Source organism: Diabrotica undecimpunctata, chromosome 6 (assembly GCF_040954645.1).
Source record: "Diabrotica undecimpunctata isolate CICGRU chromosome 6, icDiaUnde3, whole genome shotgun sequence".
Classification (NCBI taxonomy): Eukaryota; Metazoa; Arthropoda; class Insecta; order Coleoptera; family Chrysomelidae; genus Diabrotica; species Diabrotica undecimpunctata.
This window is the reverse complement of record NC_092808.1, coordinates 120,105,089-120,129,287: the sequence shown is the minus strand read 5'-3', so window position 1 is coordinate 120,129,287 and position 24,199 is coordinate 120,105,089. Positions and strand designations below refer to the sequence as shown.

At 32.6% G+C, this 24,199-nt stretch overlaps 1 protein-coding gene across 1 annotated transcript in view; it reads left to right on the top strand.

Annotated features, from left to right (window-relative positions):
- The first annotated feature begins 9,458 nt into the window (after nucleotides 1-9,458).
- ths (thisbe) overlaps nucleotides 9,459-24,199 on the top strand; it is a 689,099-nt gene continuing 674,358 nt past the window's right edge. Inside the window, exon 1 of the mRNA XM_072536347.1 lies at nucleotides 9,459-9,489. The gene's annotated coding sequence lies outside the window, so the exon portion shown is untranslated. The remainder of the gene's footprint in view (nucleotides 9,490-24,199) is intronic.

Below are 24,199 nucleotides of genomic sequence, written 5' to 3'. Positions count from 1 at the left end.
TACGCGAATGGTTTACGAGCATTTGATGCAAACTGACCGCCCGCCCCAGAATGCGTTATTGAAAGTTCCATATGTTACTATATATAAAAACATAATTATTATTATATAATTATTAATTATAATATAATTAATATTATAATTATTTTATATATATAAAAACATTTACTAAATCTTAAACTATTTATTATAAGTTGTTTTATAACTTCCATTAAACATATTTTTAAAGTTTATAGCTTAATTTTGTTTAAATCTGTTGTAAATAAATTATTTCGCAACATTTTAAAGAAATTGTTAAAGTTTAATTGTTATAACTTTTTTATTAATAAAGATAAAATAATTCTGTAAAGTTTTTGTTAACACTTTGACTGCCTCGCCAAATTCACCATAAGAGTCCTGTACGCCACACTAATTTTTTTATGAAAATGTATTTAAAATTGTTTATTAACTTACCTTAGATACATTGCTTAAATAATTATTTAATTATAGTTTTTGTAGTTTGACTAGTGTACGAAAAATATACACGTGTCCTGGAAAAGCATTTTTTTATTTTACGCCGCGTGAATAAGTACGGATACACGGTCTAGCCTTGTCGTATCTTGTCAAAAACGGTAGCGTGACGTTGGCTTGTATTTGTTAGTTTAACTCTAAACATTGCATCGCTCAGTTTGTTTATTCCAAAAGGTAGTTTTTCTTGTACAACTGTATAAAATGTCATCATGTGAGAGAGAACAGGCCCGGCTTCATGCATTATGGGATGAAATATCAGATATGAGTAATGATAATGATGATCCATTTGAGAATGAGTCTGAAGAAGATCCTGACTACGAAACAGAGACAAAAATTTCATTGCTAAGAATGTTTTTTTGATAAGCACAAAATTTTGCCAAAATACTTAGTCATTTGAGTGTAATTTAAAATATGTGTTATTATTTTATTTTATAGTGTATTATTGTATCTATTGTATTTATTATTAATCACAATAAATACTTATACATCAAAATTAGTTAGCGTTTAAGTTATAAAAAAACTATAATAATTCAACTGCTAACAGAAAAAGGAGGAAGTATTTTTTCCCAGGCTTACATCATTTTTAATTTGCCCCAGGCCACGCTAAGTTAAATCCTATTAGAAATACAAGTAAAGTGTGCTTCCGTGGAATACAAATGGCCAAACTGGTTGTCTGGTTATCTGATGAAGATGTATCCAATAATGAAGTTGACGAGTATGTGCCTAATACAGTTGATCAATGACATTCATCGGGCAGTGATTCTGAAGGTGATGTTGAGATTGAGGTGATGCTCAGTACTTCTGCTTCAACTTCGAATGCAGACTTCAATACATCTTCAGAAATGATTACCAACCAGGTAAGAGGAATTCGCAGAAGCAATTTAGAGAATTCTTTCATAGATACCATAGGATGGGAGTTACTTGACAACAATGCTAGTACACCAGGTAAGCAACTATATTATATTAATAGCTTCTGTTTATGTATTCACTTAGGTGTATAATATTTTTGAGCATATTCTTCTTGATGTCACGAGTATTGGCGATAATCATGTCAATATTTACCTTATCTGCAGGATGTTCTTCTTCCTGGACTCCGTTTTCCAATTATTTTTCCTTGCAGGATGGCTTGTAGAAGGGCGCATCTAGATTCATTTCGCACAATATTTTCAAAATATTGTAACTTTCGAGATTTGATAGTGGTCCACGGGATTTGAAGTGTTCTCCGATGTAGCCACAGCTCGAATGCTTTCAATTTTTTGCATATATCTTCGTCAAAGTCAACTATTCAACACCATAAAAAAGAACAGAGAAGACGTAGCATCGCAGCATCCTTACTTTTATACCAAGAGAGAGGTTATGGCTCCTGAAGAAGGCCCCCATCTGGTTGAAGATGGATCTAGCTTTTCCGATGTGCGCTCTTATTTCTTGGTTGTTGTTCCATTCTTTATTTATTACGGTGCCATTTATTTAAATAAATAAATAAATGAGTAAATACCTGCATACTAATTTATCTCGTTCATTTTAGGAAGGCGTACCAGTCAAAATGTTCTAAAGGAAGCTGCTGGACCAAACCCTCATGCTAACAGAAGCATTATTAGAGATTCTGCAGCTCTGCAGAAGAAAACTCAAAGATGAAAATTGGCAAATTTTTATTGAAGAAATCGAAGCATTTATATCCTTACTGTATGCTAGGGGAGCTTATATGGCACGAAATGTTAGCATAAAGATGCTGTGGTCTGGTACATGGGGTCCAAAATTTTTTTTCAAGAGACGATGCCTAGAAACAAATTTACACAAATAATGAGTTTTATCCGTTTTGATATGAAAAATACCAGGTCTGAGAGATTATGAACAGATAAATTTGCAGTTGCGTCGGGAATATGGAACCCATTTATAGAGAATTGTATATTATGTTATACACCTGGCAAAAATATAACTATCGACGAACAGCTTTTTTCCACGAAGGCAAGATGCGGCTTTTCCCAGTATATGGCGAATAAACCCGATAAGTTTGGAATTAAATTCTGGCTTGCAGCTGATGTCGAGTCTAAATATTTGTTGAACGGATTTCCTTACCTAGGGGGAACATGTTGTTAGCCGTCTAATGGAACCATTTATAAATAAAGGAAGAAATGTCACGACGGATAATTTCTTTACGTCCATAAAGTTGGCAAAAGAATTACGAAAAAAGGCTACCAGCATTGTTGGAATCATCAACCGAACAAAAAAGGATATTCCACCGTCAGTAAAAAATGAAAAGATGGAATTGTACAAAACAAAAATTTTCAAACACGAAGACTTGACGCTAACGGCGTACCAGGGAAAAGTCAACAAAAATGGTCTAGTGCTGAGTTCTTTACACTCGAATGATATTAAAATGGGCACAGATAAAAAGAAAAAACCGGAAACCATCATCTTCTACAACCAGGCAAAATACGGAGTAGACGTTGTATATCAGATGGCTAGACTGTATTCAACCAAATCTGCTTCAAGAAGATGGCCGTTGCAAGTTTTTTTTAATATTTTAGATATGGCAGGAATAAATGCTCGGGTTCTGTATAAGAAAGTTACGGGCAGTCAAATATCTAGGCAGGATTTCCTACTTCAGTTAGCAGAAGAATTGCGAGAAGATCACATGACTAAGGGCAGGACAACATCAACGGATACAAATCCAAGAGGTACAAAAAAACCACCAAATAATAAAATATGTAAGCAGTGTCAAACAGGGAATTGCAACAAAAATAAAACATTTGAAATTTGTCATATATGTAAAAAATTTGTGTGTGGGTCATGTACAAGCAAAATTGAAAAATTTTGCTACTGCATAAATTGTACTTAAATAATTAAATAATTTATTTAAATATAATAAATATGTCTTTTATTATTAGTTATTAACTCTATATAGGTTTTTATCAAATAAAAAAGAATACAAAAACGGCTGGCAATAGAAAATTCTAATATCCGTCATTTTGACCGCCGGTGGTGCTTCTAGGTATGCACAAATGCTGGTGCTTCTAGTGTTAAAGTGCATACTCAACAGCTCTCTGGCTCCTAGACTATTACTTGCTTCCGGTGTAACGTAGACAACGTCGACAAAAATAAAAATAAAGCAGCGCGATACTATGTAAATCGTTTAAGGCCTACTTGAACATTTTATTTACCCACTTGTTAATTAAAACTAAAAAACGTAACAATCAATCATTTTGTTTTCAAAATAAAAAGACGCAGTAATAATTCATTTTACTGTACAGTTGTTTTATAAATCTTATTGTTTTGGAACTGATTCGTACGCGGCACGTGATCAAGAAACGGCTGCGGATGTTTGGTGAAATCCACGTGAAAATGACAGCAACATCGATTTTCTTGTAGGGGATTTAAAATTAAATTTTTGTTTGCAAGAGGTTTTGGCTGAAAAATAGATATTGTTGACAGTTGGCTACTGCATTAACTTGCTTAAAACTTGGCATCCAACTTATTTTATTGTTTCTACGTTCAAAGAATATATGAAACACAAGTATGTAGGTATACATGGTGCCTCAAACTTGAAAAAAGTTACTGTCAAAAAAAATTATCCTTTAAAATAAAAAATTTCCCAAAAAGACGTTAATAAAATATTTTTACTGAACTTTTATTATTTTTACTTTTAAAAATTTAATACGGCAAATTAAATTTTTCTTACAAAGTATATTTTAAACCTTAAAATTTGTGTTATCTACTTTTAGTGCAGTCGTGAGAAATTTGACCTCTAAATATCATACAAACAGGCCGAATTTTGCCCAGACTATCAATTTTGGGACCCCAACAAAAATACAAAAAAGTTTACCGCTTTAATCTTAAAACCCCAATCGTAGGGGGCTAAAAACGCAAAAAATCGATTTATAAAGAATCTGTACGCTGTAGAAGAAATGTTTTAAATAAAAATGTAACCAAGATAATTCTAAACAAACATAGCATTTTTACCTTAGAATGAACCGTTTTCTCAGAAACAACGCTTGAAGCGACCGGCGATTTTGAATGACAGTTCCGCGCGTGAAATCTTTTTACTTAATCAGTAGACCCATTTTTACCTTTTTGTGTTGGGCCGTTTATAATACAATTCATTATATTACAATATTTTACAATCTTCTGAGGTGTTCTAACTCTTAACGAACTTTCTCCATTCCTTCCTATTGGATGCCATCTGTGTTGCTTCCTGCCCAGTCTTACCCTTACTCTGCAGTATCTGCGAGATGTCATTTTTCCATTCTTTAATGGGTCTTCCTCTTCTGTTCTTCCCTATTGGTTTGGCGTCCCACACTTTTTTTACTTGTCTATTATTGTCCATCCGGGTTAGATGTACGAACCATGCCAATTTTGTCTCCTTGATTGAGTCTAATATCGGTTTGATTTTGAGTCTTTCTCTTATTTCTTCATTTCTGATTCTATCAGTTCTTTTTTCTCCGATCGTTCTTCTGAGGTATTTCACCTCTGCTGCCTGGAGTCTGCTCTGATGTCTTTTGTTTAATATCAAATTTTCTGCTCCATATATCACTGTAGGTCTATATATTGTTTTGTATATTGTCATCTTGGTCTTTGTTGATATTTCTTTGTTATTAAGGAATCGTCTATTTAGTGCTTGGATTTTTGTATCTCGTGAGAGAAGTTTGGACTTCATTAGATGTTGCATTGCAAAGAAAGATCTATTTCCTGCCATTATTCTCGTTTCAACTTCTCGCTCTAATTTTTTGTCATTTCTGATTGTTGCTCCTAGATATTTAAATTTGTTTAATCACTTCGAAGTTTTGATCATTTATAGTAATGTTTTGCCTTATTCGCCGTCGATCTTGTTTTGAGACGACCATGTATTTTGTTTTGTCTTCATTTATTTTTACACCGATGTTTAATGCAGTTTCTTCAAAGCTCGAGAAAATATCCTTAATTTCTAATGTTGATTGTGCTACTGCGTCTACGTCATCGGCAAATGCGAGTATAATTTTTGCTCCCCGAGCAGCTATGTCTGGTATGATTTTTGGATATATTTTTCGCATGACATATTCTAAGGCCAGGTTAAACAACAATGGGGACACCAGATCTACCTGTCTCAGTCCAGAATTTATGCAGAAAGTATTTGATATTTTTCCCTCTATTCTAACTTGTGCAAAAGAGTTACTTACACAAAATTGTGTTACTGCTGCTAGTTTCTTGGGTACGCCGAGCTCGATCATTGCCTTCCATAATATAGCACGATTAATTGAATCATAAGCCTGTTTGAAGTCTATAAAAACTTGATGCAAGTCGTGAGTATATTCCCAATACTTTTCAAGCATTTGCCTTATTGTAAATCTTTGATCAATAGTCGATCTGCCAGGCCTGAAACCACACTGGTAGTCACCAACTATTTCTTCGGCGTATGGTACTAATTTTTTTAATAATATCGAAGCCAATATTTTATATGTAGTGTTGATTAGTGAGTACATATATTAGGTTATATAATGTATAACAATTTTTCTTTTGCTTTTATTCCTATATATTTTATAATTTCTGATGCTACTTCATCGCTTCTTACTATATATTTTATAATTTCTGAAACAATAAAACACTGAAAACTTTGTTTTCAAACTTTCACAAAATTTATTTTAAATTCTTATCACTACAGCTGTTTCGGCTGATTGCCTTTCTCAAGTGCAATCTTGCGAAACTTGAGAAAGGCAATCAGCCGAAACAGCTGTAGTGACAAGAATTTAAAATAAATTTTGTGGAAGTTTGAAAACAAAGTTTTCAGTGTTTTATTGTTACATAAAATGAATTTCCATCAAGTAACGGTCGAATCCATCAATTATAATTTCTGATGCTACTTCATCGCTTCTTGGTGCTTTTCCAATATTTATCTTTCTTATTGCTTCTTCCAGTTCATCTTTTTTATAGTTTCTGGATTTTCCGTGTTTCTCATGGCTATTCTCTTGATGTGGCTTTCCTTCTCTATTGTGTTCACTCGATTTCCATTCAGTATCAGCTGGAAATGTTCCCTCCATCTTTCCAATATTATCTTATCGTCGTTTATTATTGTTCCTTCCTTGTTTATTATTTGTTTCAGTTTCGTTTCTTTGTTGCTTCTTAGGTTTTTTAGTGTTCTATAAAATAATTTTAGGTTTTCTGTTCTGTTTTCTTCCACTTTTTCTCCGAATTTTTCCCAACTTTTCTTTTTCTCTTTCTTAACTATCTCTTTACCTTTTGTTCTTTGTCTCTTATAATTTTCATATTTTTGTTGTGTTTTGTCTTGTATGTATTCTTTCCATAATTTCTTCTTTTCTTTTATTTCTCTTTTAACTTTATCGTTCCACCAAGATGTTCGTTTCCCTCTGTTGTTATTTCTTGTAGTTCCACATATTGATTTAGCTGTTTTTATCATCGCATTTTTAAATTTTTCCCATTCTTCTTCTATTGTTTCTGTTATTTCATGTTCATTGTTCATCTCTTTCTCCAGCCCCTCTGAGTATCTTTTTTTGTTGTTTCTTTCCTTAGTTTATAAATTTTTATTATTTTTTTGTGTTTCTGTTTATGTTCTCATTTCTTTTTATTTCATTTCTTTTGCTTTTGAATGTGGTTTCTAGTAGATAGTGGTCACTACCAATTTCATGACTCCTTTTCACCCTTACGTCTCTTATCCAGTTCTTCTCTGTTGTTTGCACTATAGTATAGTCTATAATTAATTGTTCGTCTCTTGATTTGACTTCTTTTGTGATCTTGTGTATCCTTTTACGTTGGAAGTTTATGTTTATAATCACCAGGTTATTGTCTAGATAGAACTAGAGTAGTAATTTTTAATTTTTGTTTATTTTTTCCTTCTCATAATGTCCGATGACATCGTTCTATATGGGCGGTGTTGATCTTTTTGATCAATACCTTACTTCCTACTCAGTCGAAAAATCGATGACAATATTCTTCTGTCTTTTAGATTTTGATTGTAAACATCATTGGCCACTGATATAAAAAAGCCATGTCTCACTTACTAATTTTGATCTATATTAACCAATGAACTAATTGGTAATTTTTTCGGCAGAAAACAAAGAGGTGCGCCAACTTTTCACTACAAGCAAAAACGAAATGCGTAAAATTAGTGGACTTTTTATTTCTACCAATAATATTACCAGAAAAAGGAGTGTTGGGGTGCATTTACCAGTAAAGGAGAAGTAAAGGCGATGTACAAGTTACTTTAAGAAAACAAATGTGAAGAGATCAAAAATATCATATAGTGAGTGTAATGTTGGTCAGTGTTTAGAATGTTTCGCAGAATTTCATAAGATTGGGTAATCCGTGCTGGCTCCCATGCTTTTTAGCCTCTACATAGCAGACAAGCCAGAAACCACATCAAAAAACTTTGGATACGCAGACGACTGGACGCTTGCCGCAAGTCATAAAGAATTCGAGGTCACTGAACGCATTCTAACAAACGATTTAAATGCCCTAGGGAATTATTTCCGCAAATGGAGATTGCAACCCAATCCAACTAAGACAGAAGTGTTCGCTTCCATTTGAACAACAAGATGGCCAACTATCAACCTCAAATCCATTTTAAGGATAGACTCCTTAACTATAATAATCACCCAAAATACTTAGGTATTACACTTGACAGAACGCTAAACTTTAAAGAGCATCTTACTAAGACTGCTGCAAAACTTCATCTCAACTCGTAACAACATCCTGCAAAAGATCAGCGGCACTACATGGGGCTCCTCAGCACTCACACTTAGATCGACAGCATTAGGACTGGTATACCCCGTAGCGGAATACTGTGCACCAGTATGGATAAACAGTCCACATACTCACCGTGTTGATGTCCAACTCAACCAAGCCATGCAAACTATATCGGGCACAATCAAGGCCACGCCCACTTACTGGTTACCAGCTTTGAGTCATAAACCTCCACCACCCATTTGCCTGGAACATGCCCTTGTCAGAGAATTTACAAAAATCAATACTGATCCTGAGCTCCGCTCCCATGTCGGAACTTCCGCCAGAGACATAAGTAGGCTCCGTTCAAGACACCCGCCTCTAAAAACAGCAAAAAGGCTAGTAGATCAAAACTTTAATGCAACTGAACCGTGGAGAGAACAATGCGAGAATAACGCTGCACCAGCTAACTGGAACATGCCATGTATTACAAGCAAACCTGAGGGCTTCATCCAACCGAGACGAATTTGGACCACACTCAATAGAATAAGGACGAACTGTGGCAGATGTTCCGACTCACTGTTTAACTGGGGAAAAATACAATCACCAAATTGCGACTGCGGCGCCGACAGGCAAACAGTAAAACACATGGTAGAGGAATGCCCGATTAGATCCTATAACGGCAACCCTTCGGATTTTCTGGCTGCTACAAAAGAGTCAATCGAATATATTTATAATCTAGCTAGATGTTTGTTTGTAGAATAATATTTTTGTATTTACTGTTGTTTGTAATTTATATAATTTATATATATGTACATATATATATATGAACCTGTGATGTAGCCATACGCTAAATAAATAAATAAATAAGATTGGGTAGATTTTTATTTTGAACAGTCACTATTTAGAGTTTGTAGTAGTGATATGTTTGTTAATTTCCCGTTTTTTGTTTCGTTTTTAAAAAAATATGTTTTGAAGCATTTTTGTAATTTATTTAAATAAAAAATAAGTGGCTATATGGCGAGCCACCAAACTTTAGATGTTATTGGTTTATCAGGACGGTTATTGGTACAGCCACCTCAAAAACAACTTTGTGAGAATAATTTTAATAATAATTTGTCACTTTTTATAAAATAGCATTCCATTAAAACCAGGTTTTACCTTTAAATTCGAAAAAAAAATAAATAAAATAAAAAAGAGTAAATTGTTTGCGCGGTAAAGGGTTAAATTTAATATTATATTTTAACACCTTTTGATAACCATTCAGATCTTAATGATAATTTTGTTATAGGTGTCACGGTGTTGAGGATATCCCACCAAACTAATTTCTGGGTAAGTAATGTAATATAATAATTTGTAAATATTAAAACGATTTAGAAATATTTTTTATATTGATGTAATCTAAAATGACTGGCGGTATTAAGTGTTTTTTACCCATCAAAGCCTGAATTAATTTTTTTGTTAAACTGGTGGTGTTTTACCAAGTTTAGTTTAGGCAAAATACAAATAAGCAGAAAAACCTATTAAATTTTATTTGTTTATCGAATATATTATGACATAATAAACTGTGACCATATGCTAACACTAGGTCAAAATACTATAAAAATATTATAAGATTTACTCTTTACGAAATATGGCAAAGCATTAAATGCAGAGTCCAATATCACATTTCTCACACTGCGTACGTCCTACTGAGCAGCACCCTACTCCTGCACACCACCTTCGTTTTTTGTTAGGAACAGGTACAATGAGATTGTTAATACCTTTGTACCTAATGTTGTCAGATATTCTGTTAAAAGATAGACTATTTCTACTTGTTGTTGGTCTACCAGGTCTAATGGGAAGGTTTCTGAATTTGATAAGGTAAGTAGTCAGGATTTCACGTCGAAAATTCAAATTAGTTGACGGTCTTCCTGAACACTTATAAAGTATCTACGAATTTTTGCACTGCAGCATCAATTAATCATGTAAGTATAGACCAATACCATTTCTTACTACGAAAACTTATAAGGTATCTTGTTAAATCCTCATCCATTCTATCAGTGCCTCCCATAAACTTGTTATACATTCCAACAATATGCGGGCGAGGAACTTGGACAACTTTTTTTTTTCAGAATGTGCATAATGTTGTACCTGTTGAATAGGATGCACACCATATGAAGTTGATGCCAATGTTACGATGGCCTTATCTATCCATCTTGTCAATATAAGACCATCTCCCTTGTCAATTTTTGGAAACCAAATAACCTCGAGTTTGTTTGGACATAGTTTTTTTATTGACAAGTGGAACATCTTGTGGTATTCTGTTCTCCCTTATTGTTCCTATGACACCATGTTCTTTTTGTACATAGATTTGGTTAGGCAGCTTTTGTTATGGCAAAGTGTCCAACATCGAGACAAGAGAAGTGGCTGCTTTTCAAATGCAACTTGGTAAAAACCATTGGAATTTGTAGTTTTCCTTTATTGGATCTCAAAATTTACAAGGTAACAGTTTCGTAGTTAAGGCACCATACTTTATAACCGAATCTTATGGTTTTTCCCTAATGAATTATTTACCATTATGGCGACCATAATATCTCATTATCGACTCATCATAATTAATATTCTCAGTTGGTTGATAATATTTGAGAAAAGAACTTTGTAATTTTTTGATTACTGGTCTCAATTTCCACATTTTATTATTTAAATTCATTTGCGTATTATTATCAGCACAGTGCATAAAACGCATTATTTGGATAAACCTGTCGCGTCGCATTGCATCCTTCACCATTTTATTGGTAATGTCTGCTCCTTTGTCCCAATAAAACCTTTTTCCAGGAAGACAGTTGTATTCAGACACAATCAAAGTACCCAAAAAATATTTGAGCTCGTCCAAGGTAATCTTCGGATCAGGATAATTCACAAGAAGAGCGTATTTTCTGGTTTCGTCTGAAATATTGCATTTCGTTATCGAAAAACAACTCAAATAAATTTATAGGGTTCATATTTTTAAATTGTGAGTAATCTGATTTGGAAAAGTCGGATGTTTTTACAAAATTTCCATCGATCAAAGTTTTTTTAGTATACTTTTTTCCCTTTAGTGATTTCAAAAAACTAATATTAGGTTCTGTGTCAAGTGATGACATACGTGGTGTTTGCTCGTCTTGCATCTCATTAAAAACACTATTGTCTTCTGGTACACCATCAATATAACCCAGCTCGGCTTCTGCTAATAATTGTCTTCGGGACAGGTAATCTACAAATTCACCATTATCGTCGACAGCCGAATCTTCATCAGTCAAAACATTTGGATCAGATGGACTTATATATATATGCCGGTTAGATCATTGTCATTGTTATAAACCATATCTAGAAGCATCAAACTTCTCCTGTAAAGAAAAAAATTAATTAGATCTCTTATTAGCGAAGTGTGACCATTTTGTAACAGTGTGATGTAAAGTAAACTATATGTATATATATATATATATATATATATATATATATATATATATATATATATATATATATATATATATATATATATATATATAGTTACAATTTAACATTTACATGTATGTTTGCTTTCACTAAAGTGCTTATACTTATTTCAGATAATAATACACTGATGATGGATTTTTTATTTCGAAAAAGTTCTGTGATGGAGCCGGAAAGGGCATTTTTAATTATACACCTTTTATAAAGCACTTTAAACCATAATGGGCACAGCGCCTATAAGTTCCTTTGGTGGGTAAGTGTGAACCAGCAGTCAAATTTGAGTTTGATGGAGGTCCACACTTTTTTCTGAAAGTAAAAGTGCTAATCAAATTATCTGCTAGTTCACTGCGGAACTCTAATGCAGTCATAATCTTAGCACTTGAATTATTTTTTTTTAGTCTCTTATATAAAACATAGTTGTTTACTATTGCTGCGTCTAAAAGGTAGTAAAATATTTTTACCCACCAACTTCTTGATTTCCATGCGGTGGAGTAGTTAGCATGATATTGATCGAATAGATTCGCTCCACCCATGTGTTTGTTATAATCGGCTATTGCCTGAGAACATGGTACTGAATCGCTATTTCCGGTTCTGATTGTTCTCAATACCTGAGTTTTTTCTTGAGAATTATGTAGATTGCTGACAACAGTAACACATTTTACGCCTCTATCTTTCCACTTACAGATATTTCCCCAGAACTAACAGAATCTGACTGATTTTAGGAAAACTTTTTATTAACACATAATATTTGTTTTGGAAAATATTTTCTTGTTTGCCTTACAGTGCCACAAGCAAATTTTTTTTCCAGTATTTTCTGCATTAGTGGTATTTTGGTGAAAAAATTATAATTTTTTTGATAATTATCAAAGTATACGCAATAACCACGATTTTGATAATTGGACGAGTTCTGAAACAACACGTTCTCCTAACATATCGTACGTTGATTCAGTGGCTTTTCCTTGATATATTTGAAAATTCAGAAGGAATCCCGTTTTAGCACATGCCAATGTCCACATTTTAAAGCTTTTTTTTATTGGTTTCATTGGCATGTACTGTTTTAGTGATATACGCCCTTTGAAAGCACATATGCTTTCGTCAGTAGATAGATGTCTATATGGCATAAAAGCATTTTGAAATGTCTCTTAAAGATGGTTTATGGGTGGTCTAAGTTTGTAGAGCCTATCAAACTCTTTAGTTTTTGGTTGGGGCATACTTTCATTATTGTTTAGGTGCAAAAATCTCAAGACGTTCAGGAACCTTTTTATTGTAAATACTTTAGTCACAAGTTCAACATGAAAGTTTTCATTGCTGGACCAGTATGACCTTATTGTTGGAAGACTATCGAACCCCATGACTATAAGTATTTCCAAGAAAGCGTCAAGTTCTTCCATATCCATAAAAAGTTGCGAATTCTTCTGGGTAGCGTAGAGGTTCGATTCTTTGAAAATTGTTTGACAGATATTGTAACTAAAGAAAACTCTGAAGAAGTCGATTGGCTTACTCGAATTGAGTCACTTATTTTGAAAAGGTAACATGTACATAAATGCAAAGTTTACAGAAAGACAAAAAAACTTATTTTCTTCAAAAATGATGTAGTTACAAATATCTTTCAAATATATGAGTTGATACTGGATGTGTTGTTTGCACAATGCCATGGTCGTCAATTGCTTAAAGTACACTATACCAATAGAATATTTTTTTAAATATTTTGCATACGTTACCTTTTCGAAACAAATGTGTGCGAGTCCTAGAAAAAATGGAGCAATCATTATTTTATTTCAGTTTAATTCAAATAATATGAAAAAAAAATTTTGAAAATACAACTAATAAACTATACACTAATTAGAAATCCTCTTCTGCTGATTCAGCTTGCTCTGTTGTTGTCCATGTCACAATAGGGTACCAATATTCCTTTTTTTTACTGGAACATACACCAACAGTTTCTTTAAGTCTTCAATTTTTTATGATTAATAGGCAATTTGCCGGAATATGCAGGATATGAAAAGCAGTCAGGAAGAACTCTGCTTTCTTGTATTTTAGCTAATCCAAAACACTCCTGGATTATCGCATCAATAAATGGAAGTGCAGGCACTTTGCCAGGAGTTTCCTTAGAATATCGAAACTCATAGAAATTGCTGACTTGAAAAGAAACTTTTTTATCAGTGGCAATGTTCTTGCCATGGCTTGATATTGACAAAACTTGCTTCTTATAGTGTTGTGGCCACCATTTTTTGAACTCGATTACTTTCGTACCAACGACTTTGTGAACACTATTTTTTTTACTTTTTGAAGAAGTCTCAATGAGAGAGATAATATATTAATCATGAGAGTATATTCTATCATGTCTCCGCAGTTTTCTTCTCACAATTCCAAAATCTCGATCACATTCATTAAAAGAATGTCCCCTCATGGGAAAGTAATGTGGGATATTTTGAAACCGACCACTTGATGTTAGCGTTAACAAAAATCGCACTACGGTATTGTTTTTATTTTGGCCGGGGCATCCGTCTGAGAAAAGATAAAACTCAGTTACCGTTAAGGGTACGTGTTTTTCAATGAAATTGAGCAAAAATGTACATACTTCATTTGGACCTGTCAATGATTCTCCTTCTTGGTATGAATAAAAAAGGCTTTGTTGTCCTTCATATCATGAATACAAAATTCATAAATCCATAGCTGCCTGTAGTAAAATACCTCTTGCACAGGAATATGGGGAAGGGGCAGATTCTGCATGTAGTCGATTGTTATTGCCATTACATCCTTTCTTTCTCTGCACATTCTGCTTATTTCATCTATTTTTGCGTAGAATTTCTTTGCTCTTCTTTTATGCAATAGAAGCTCAGCTACAGCAACCCTTTTAGCATTTTCATTTAAAAACGGATCTGCTATCTTTGTTTTTAAATTTTCTCAGAGTAAACACACATCCATCTGAGGTCGGCCAAACGAAAGATCGAAATTTTCTTTAAAATAGGAATAGAAGTATTTATATTTTATAATTTTATTGGTGATATCTGGATTCTCCTCCAGAAACATTTCATGAATAATTTTAATGTTTAATGAAGCAGACAGGTATTTTTTTTAATATTGTTTGAGCAGTGGACTTCTTTTTTAGGTAACGAATCAACAAATTCATGAATTCGATGCAAGTAGTTTCCATCAATAGCATTATGCATAGACGATTGTCGGTATATGTTGAAAAAACGGCTTTTCAACATATACCATTAAAAATGCGCATAATGCTTAAAAAAGAATTAAGGATCCAACAGAAGAGGAAAAACCGATTGCAAAATACATTCTACCATACGTAAAGGGTACAACAGAGAAAATAGGGAGAGTGCTAAGAAAACACAAAATGGAAACGATATTCAATACCAACATTAAAAATATTGCTAATATTCTGACTATTAGTAATTAAAATAATAAAAAAATATTTTTTTTACCTCAATAATTAGCTTATTTCATTTATTTTTTAAAATCATATATAGCAGTTCATATTTTATTAAAATTTTTGATAAATATTTTCCAAAGGCTGGGGTATGCCTGTGTCATTTTATTATTGTCATTTGTAGCCTCATTTCGAAATCTAATTTAAACATATCAATATTTTATAATGACAAGACTGGTTATTTTATTAAAATTTGTTTTCATTTGTGTATAAAATAATATGCAAAATAAAGTTCACATGACAAATTAATCGTAATTGTTTCATAATATATTTAAACAAAGCAAAAAGATACTTTCAATGAATGTTAATCATATTGTATGAGTAATACAATTAATTATTCTCGAAAAATATTATTTTGTTGTATCGTTTTGTTCATACACATTAATAAACAAGCATATTTAATAAAGAGTTTTTTATCCAAATATTCGTTTGTTTTACCAAATTTACAATGACAGTTAAAACAACTACACAAACATAAATAAATGCACTTATGCATTATTTAATTATTTTATGATAATTAGAAACGTTAATAACCAGCATATATTTTTTGTTTTTCTAGTTTTTCAATCAATATAATGTAATCTACACAACTGCAATAATTTGCGTAAATATTAATTATATTGAGTTTTTTCTTTAGGTGCTGGGTCCGTATTGGGTCGTTGGCCATAATCATAGCATGTTTAAAATTTCCTGAAACCGTCTTTGAAGACCATGAAAGTTTCTTTCCACCAATCAGTTTATTTTCCTCGATTTTTCTTGTCTTATAAAGCGAATAAGTAGATGGTGTTTAAGTCCTCTAATTACACAGGCCTACATTTTTATTTTCATGTAAAAGTATTTTAAGTTGAATAGGTGTGATATAGTAAATGGGATGTGCTGATCACGAATTTGTACTTTGTGTTTTTTCCAGCACATCAGGTTTACAAGAAACATGTGTTTGAAATTTTTCATAAAAACTGCCAAAAATATTGAGAAAATATTTATTGAAACCTTATTTAATATAAAATAACACTGCAAAATTGAGTTGTTCTTAAAAAAAAGAATTCAGTATAATCTACTGTAGACAATATTTGATTTTTTTTAATAAAACCGTTCTCTTTTTCCATGAAAACTGCATTTTTTTGTCTTCTTTTTATGGATTTTTATGATATAGTCTCTCTTCAAGGTCCAGAAGTAATTAGCCATCATTCTTATATCCCATCTTTCTTGGCAACGTCTCTTCATCTTCTTTATATCTTAATGAAACCTTTCTTCTAGCTCCTCGCTGACAGCTCCAAGATTTTCGGGAAAATAGTCAACGTGGTAATCCAAAAAATGAAGTTTGACTCTCATATTGCATCCCAGTTTTTTATAATTTTCGACCATGTTAGCTACAATTTTTTATAGTTTGGAGACTTGTTTCCAAGGAAATCGTCTATGAATTCTATTCATCCTGAGTCATTGTATTCTGGAAGAATCTATCCGATTTAAAGGTTCGAATTTAAGGGGCCTACAAAAATTCCTTCTTTAAGTTTAGCTTCAGAAAGTGCAGGAAATTTGTCGCACAGATATTTAAAGCAGTCACATTGTTTATCTAAAGCTTTGACAAAATGTATCCTAACTTTATGTGAAGAGGATGCAAAAGAACTAATTTTGAGTCAACTAGTGTATCACGTTGCACATTTTTTTTTTCTCCCGATACTAGTCTTTCTCTGAGTGGCCACTCTTTCTTAACGTAATGAACAAAATTCACGCGGGAACTAAAATCATTGCGGGATATGCAACCGTACTTCTTAGTACGCAAGGACGTATCAGATTAAATACGTAGCATAGCGACGCCTTTAAACACACACAATTTAAGGAAACGATTACTTAAATAGGTTGTAATAGATCCATTGCGCAGTATAGGGTTAAAAGATATACTAGAAACTGTTGACACCAAATTACCACCCTCACCCAAACGTAAGCTAGTAATAGTATCACGATTGCGATTAGAACATACTGTACATATTTATATTCACCTAATAAATAAAGAACTCATCCCATTCTGCCATAACTGCACTATACCAAATAACTGTTAAAGATATTCTTCTAAAATGCCAAACACATCAACGAAAAAAGAAAAAACAGTCTAGTTACAACATAAAGTCTAATTAAAGAGCTTAATGTGAAACAATGACAAGCCTCAAAAAGGCAAAAGTGAGATATTTGACTTTGAATGTTAAAAATAATATTATAAAATCCAGTAACAACTTTTGTTGTTTTAATTTAGATATATGGGTGCATGTTGCGCTATGGACCTATATTTATAACAATATTAATAAAATTACTCCAAAGTTGAGATAAAAACAGTCTTTATTTAAAAAAAATGTGGCTTGTTACATTATTACATTAATGATAAGTACCCAAAATCTTATTTAATCAACCAACTCGGCGACCTCATCACCAACATCAGGGCTGACATCCTCTTGTAAACTCTAGTAGAATGGATGATTCACTGAATTTATGTAGGGTAATAATTATCTTACATTTTCGAGTTTGTTTTTTTGCAATCCGAATGGGCTCAATATACTTCTGTTTTAAAGCAGATACAGTAAGCACATTAGGACGTCCCTTCTTGACAACACTAACGGGGTTGTAGGTACCATTCACAGAATGTTTAACTTAAAATGCTTGTCTGTTATCACTCCTGAACAAAAAGGAAAAAACATTGGAAAAATTGAAAGATTGCTGGTCATCAGTTCGAGTACTCTTTTTAATGTTCTCTAAGAGTGGTTGTACATTGAGAAAATCTTCCTGCTTCATAACAGTTAAGTTGAAGGGCTTCTTTTTATTAGATTCTTTTATAATTTTTTGCCATTTCTCAGGAAAGTACACAAGCGGAGCATACTTTCTATGTCGTTTTTCTGTAAGAGCAAAATCCCTGTCGGAGGTAAGGTGAGTGTGTCCGCTGACTAAAAAATGGTGTGTAATAGACTTAAACTTTTGTCCCTTCACTAGCTGGAACCATAAAGACATTAAAAGCCAGTTTTTGTTTTGCCCGGGACAATTATCCGTGAAGAAAACGAGATGCTCTACTTCACCTATCTTTGAGCTTAGAAATTTTATGAGTATTGATGCAATTTCATCACTTCCTCTTTTTGCAATGTTTTCCAGACAAACATATGACCAGCGTCTTCCATACAATCATGGATTCCTAGATTATACATCCAGATTTTCCTGCAATAAAATGCAGAACCAGTGGTTAATTTGGGAATCGGTAACGCTTGCTGCAAATCAAACGATATAACACATGTCCTGTTATCAATTTTGGACTGGTCTGTTTCGCTCTTCAGTAGTTGTTGCATTGCCTGAACCTTACACTTGTGCAAGTTAAGTCTTGTTGTTAATTCGCTATAATCATTTTTTTCTGATTTTGCTGACTCTGTTTGGATATTAATTTCGTCGCATGTCTTGCAAGTATTATACTCGGTACAAAATATTTTACGGTAAGTATGCTCCTTGACTGGTTCAATTCCCATTTCTGTACACCAAGGGACATATCGATTCAAATAGAGACTGGCTATACTCATGTTATGATCCAGATAAACTGTATTCATGTTCTTGTGTCGACTGTAGTGACTTTGATACTTTGGAATCGAATGTATGTGGTTTTTAACACTTAGTATTTCAGAATCAGATATTTTGTTCACACGGTTTGTATGCTTTCCTCTGTTGTCTCTTTCTGGCACTAGATTTCCTTCTATCTTCTTGTGAACAATGTTATTTACTCTGCCCTTAGAAGCTTGAAGTCCGTGGATATTTAAAAATTCTGTTTTACAGACACGTGTAGTTTCACCATTAATATTAATGGAGTAGACTGCATTGCTCTTTCTATGCGATTCTTGATGTTTTTTCTTCTTTCGGTAGGACCTTTTCTTCTTAACAATATCTATACATCCGAATAAGTAGCTATTTTGTAACTCCCATAAATCGAGGTTCCAGAATTCGTTAAAAATATTGCTCTCGTGGCCCTGAAACTTTTCCCTACACTTCTTAGTGCAACTGCAAGGCGGTCCCAATTCTCGACCAGGCACATTTTTTTTCGTTTTGTCGCTTACATATGGTTGCCCTAAATTTCGTCGAATTTTTCTTTTTGATATTGAATAACAGTGTTCATTGCTTTGTCTCCATCGACTTGTTGGAGTTTTGTCGGGTGTGTTTGGTTTTGTCCTTTTTCCTGACGGACCTTGTTCATTATCCTACAACAAAATGCAATAATATAACAAGCCATGTCACAAGCCACAACAATCATACTTTAATTTTTAATGGTAATAATGTGACAAGCCACATTTAACAAAAAAATTACGTACCGCTGTATTTTCATCACTTGAGTCACTTCTAGATTGTACATAGTCAGGATCACGGTCACTGTCATCGAATGTCGACTGAACTTCAGTATTTGTCTTACTAGAATCGTCAAAACTCACAGAAATATCTGAATCGCTTTCGACCATGTTCGCCATTTTGATGTGGCTTGTCATTATGTCGAGTAGATACTAAGACAAACTAGATCTATGCAACACTGTTACCATAGGTTTGTCGCGTCATCTATTAACGACGGGCTGAAATAAATTTTTAGTGGCTTGTTATACTATTACTTTAACCGATCATAGCACTAACTCTTTTTGAACTCATGTGTAGCTTGTCATTGTTTTACATTAAGCTCTTCAATTACAGTATAATTACATGTACTTTCAGTTTAACCAAATACTGAAATATGTATTTAAAAAATATAAAATTTTACAATATGTAAAATAGTATATTTAAATTTTGTACTTTGTAAAAAATTGAAAAATTATAATTTATGTATACCTGATAAGAACTCTCAGTATTATACTATTATATTATAACAGATTTAAAGCTGTTTTTACTGTGTGTATCTAGTATTCTAGAAATTAACAATCACGAAATGACGGATGACGGAAAACCGAATTTGGACATTCTGTGGTACAAGTGAAAGTGTTCTCAAGTACGCATAAACTCATTTTCGTTTTATTATAGGGATTGTCTAAGTTTTTAATGACTTTCTGTACTCTTGAGACATAATAATTAAACAAACTGATCCACCCTTTCTGTTAGAGACTTGATGGCGTAACTTTAAAATCGTTTAAAATCGTTAAATTGCTTGTGAATTAGGCTAAAGAGGGAATTAAGCTACCAACCATCTACTTTTAGACAGTCAGCAGATTGACGATGGACTATTAAATCCAAAGATTGGAAATGCAGAGATTAGAGAGGATCGTAGTGTTTTTTTAAAGACAATGCCAATTACAAGTTTTAATTAAGGGATTGATTGCGAATTGTAATTATCGCTTTCTCTATGATTAAGTTAGGGTGCTGTTTTAAGACTGTCTGCTTAATGGCTGTTAGAAACCATTGTAGTCATATAAATTTATAGTTACTATATACTTACTTCCAGAACAATTATCTTCAGTTATTTTACATTAGTTTTGAGTAATCCTAAAAATGATTGCAGGGAAAACATACTTTTGCTGCATACCATTATATTAAATCTTCTTATCATTAAGTGTTTTCATCTGCTGTTTCTAACATCCTTTTTGTCCTCTCTGTGTCAGGTCTTGTTTCTGCCGCATATGTCATTATTGGTCTGATGACTGTTTTGTAAATTCTGTCTTTCGTTTCTTTCCCGATATTTTTATTTATCCATATTGTTTGATTTAGGCAGCCTGCGGCTCTGTTTGCTCTATTCACTTGATCTTACACATCAGTTTCGAGCATTCTGTAGCTAGATAATGTGATGCCTAGATATTTAAACTCCATTACTTGTTCTATTATATATCTGAGCTTTCAGCTCCAATCTTAGTAAATTTGCAGTTGTAACCATGCATTTTGTGTTTTTTGGAGAAATTAAGATGTTAAATTTTCTGGCGGTTATATTAAATTGGTACAGCATACGTTATAAATCATCTTCACTTTGGGAGAGTAGTATTTCGTCGTCTGCATAGCAGATTATTTTAAGTTGTTTTTCTCCCATTTGGTATTATTTTTTAGTTCAATCTTTTTATTATTTCATCCATAATCAGGTTAAACAATAAAGGACTCAGGGAATCTCCGTCTTATACCATTGCCAGCTTTAATAGGCTCGGTTAGTTCTTTTTCTTCTTTTTCTTTTATTGTGTAGTTTTGGTAGATATTTTCGATCGTTTTGATTATTCCTAGAGGAATTATATATAGGGTGTTAATTTACACTATAATAGTTATTTATTACTCCAGTTTATAATCGTTTTGGTAATTTTCCTCCTTACGACGGATTTGCTTGAAAATTTGGATTTCCTCCTTACTCTGTACTTCACTTTTGGACTGCTTGCTTTTACTTGGTGAAAGCCACCTATTCTCGGGGGTAAAAAAACACACGTTGAAAATAAGTCCAGAAATAGATAAACTCTCTAATTGTAAGCAACTTTTATTCTATGGTGTTTTTTTTACAACGTCAGTACTTAGTTATGTGCTCGTAAAAATGTTCATTTAAAAAAAAATTACGTTTTCAGACGGTTTTTACAAATAACTAAAAAAGTAAGAATTTATCGAAAAATTTTTTTAGCTAAAAGAGCTTAAAAAACAAAAAAAAACGGTATACTTATAAAATTTGTAGACCCAGTAGAAGCAGAGTTGTATCTCATGAAAAGTAGGTTCTTAATTGTCAAATTCCAAATCGAATATTTTAACGTGAAGTAACTAAAAAATTAAGCACTTTTCGGGGAACTCATCAACATTTTTTAAATGTGTTTGAAAAAAGCTTTGTTTTGTTTTGTTACGCTCAAAATAAAGATGGTCCCATTTTTTTGGAAAACACAACCCAAAAATCACCCCCAATTAGCACCTCAAATAAAATTAATTGTCGGCGCTTTACAATTTACTTTAATTATGTAGTGTTTATAATATAGTCTGTAAGCTTAACTGGTTCCAAGTGATTATGTTTAAAAGTGTACTTGTACAAATTTTTAACACACATAATTAATTAGGAAAAGTATCCGATAAGTAGGATACGATTTTTTCAAAAAATCTGTATGTTGTTTATAATCAAAATTAAGAGTTCAGATATTCCAATACATCTCAGCTGTTGCGAAAATATCCATAGTACCTGAGTTATAAATATAAAATTTTATTAAAACTATAAAATCAAAATTCTTACTTTTTTGTATTGTCCTTGTTTATTTACATGTGCTCTAACTATTGTCAAAAAATGTAATGTAATCTAAAAGAGATGCTGATTTTTATTAGAAATATATTGATATTTGATTTGCCCGGTTGCATAAGCGGATATTTTGTTTACCCTAAATTATTGATAACATAGGCAATATCAGAATATAAATTACACAAAAAAGTAAATATAAAGTTTACCATTAAAGTGAACATATTATTTATACGTCCACTGCTGGACATAGGCCTCCCTTAAACTCCTAGAAGAACACAAAATCGCAAAGAATGGAGAAGCAGAGGAGTCTGCTATGGATACCATTTGAGAAAATCAAACAAATAAAGCGCCTTTAGATGGATCCAAAATATGAACAAAAAAAGACAGGGGAGCTTATGACTATGCTGACAGTGAAAAATCCAAAGTTACTCTTGTTAGGTGAAATTATATTTCAGTTGTTACAGTCGCTACTAATAAGTTTGCTGTTAACAACCGTTAAAAAATGTAACCAAAAACAGCAGAAATATATGAGGTAAAAAATGGTGGTGGTCTTGTTTCATCAATACATTAGATAGCGTCATAACTAATTCGTGGAACATTATATATAGAATAGCAAATAATTCAAATATGTCTCAATTAAAGTTCGAATCCTATTTGGCTGTTTATCTGTACAAGAAGTACTAGCATTAAAGTCACCAAGAAAACCCGTTCCATCAGAAGTAAGATTTGATAAAATGGGACATACAATAACAAAACATGCCGATAAGGCTCGGAAAAGGTGCAAAGAGTGTAAAAATCATACTATTTACCTTTGTCTAAACTGCAATGTACATTTACAAACAGATTGTTTTGAAAAATTTCACAGCAGAAATTAAATTAGTGTTTTTTTTTGTTTGTACAAATTATATTCTTACATTTGGCCAATGGTGCGTATACGCATCATGTCGTAATTCAAACGTTTTTGGAAAAAGTTCCAAATTTTTTATACTTTTGAAACAAATAGCTCTCATTGGCAAAGAAAAATAAAACTTAACTAAAATTAACGATTTTTCTTGGTTGGTCGGAATGGGTTAGTGGTTAATATATTTTCTGAAAGTACGGCAATAATATAGCGTCCACTTACATAGAAAAACTACAGTAACCAAGATAAAACTGTTATCAATAGTAAAGTAGCAAATATCCACTATACGACCTTTTAAAATGATTGATAGTACAATTTTTATGACACAGCTGATCCCAAAAAATAAAATATTATCATTAAGAAGCACCTAACATTCCTAAAGCCTAGTGCTTAAAATTTACAATATTTAATCATACAATCCATTCACGTATTGATTGTCGACGAGTTAAAAAAAAACGAAGCGACGTGCTAATCAATGTCGAGATTCTATATTTTTTTCACGATCACAATGTGATAAGCAAACGAGTTATTAATTTAATTTAATTATAAAAGTCTAATTTAATTCTTGCTATATGGGTTTAATTAAAAGAAAACAAATGAAAATCCTGAGAATTTGCTTAAGATCCTGTTTTTTCCTTTCCAATTTGCGAGGTAGTCTATAGGTATTCTCACATAGTGTGTTATGTTCTTGGTGATCATAATTACACACATCATAAACAGTCACCTACATCTGCACAAAGCAACCACAAATTCCAATCCAAAAAAAAGACATAACCGTTTATTTTTTTCAAACCGAGAGAGTTGTATATGATGTCCGGCCTCTAATTATTCGGATAGACAATTCAGATAGTAAAGACTCTGATAGTGGAATATCAGACAGTGAATAGGACAAATCGTTTGCTAAAAAGGAGTAACAACAAAGTGTTTCGGGAACTCAATTCAGACTTTGTGGTGTGTTTTAGTTAAACGAAAAAGTACCTTCGGTCTACTTACTCAACTGCATACTCTAAAAGCTTTGGTATTAATTACTGGACTATACGTGTTT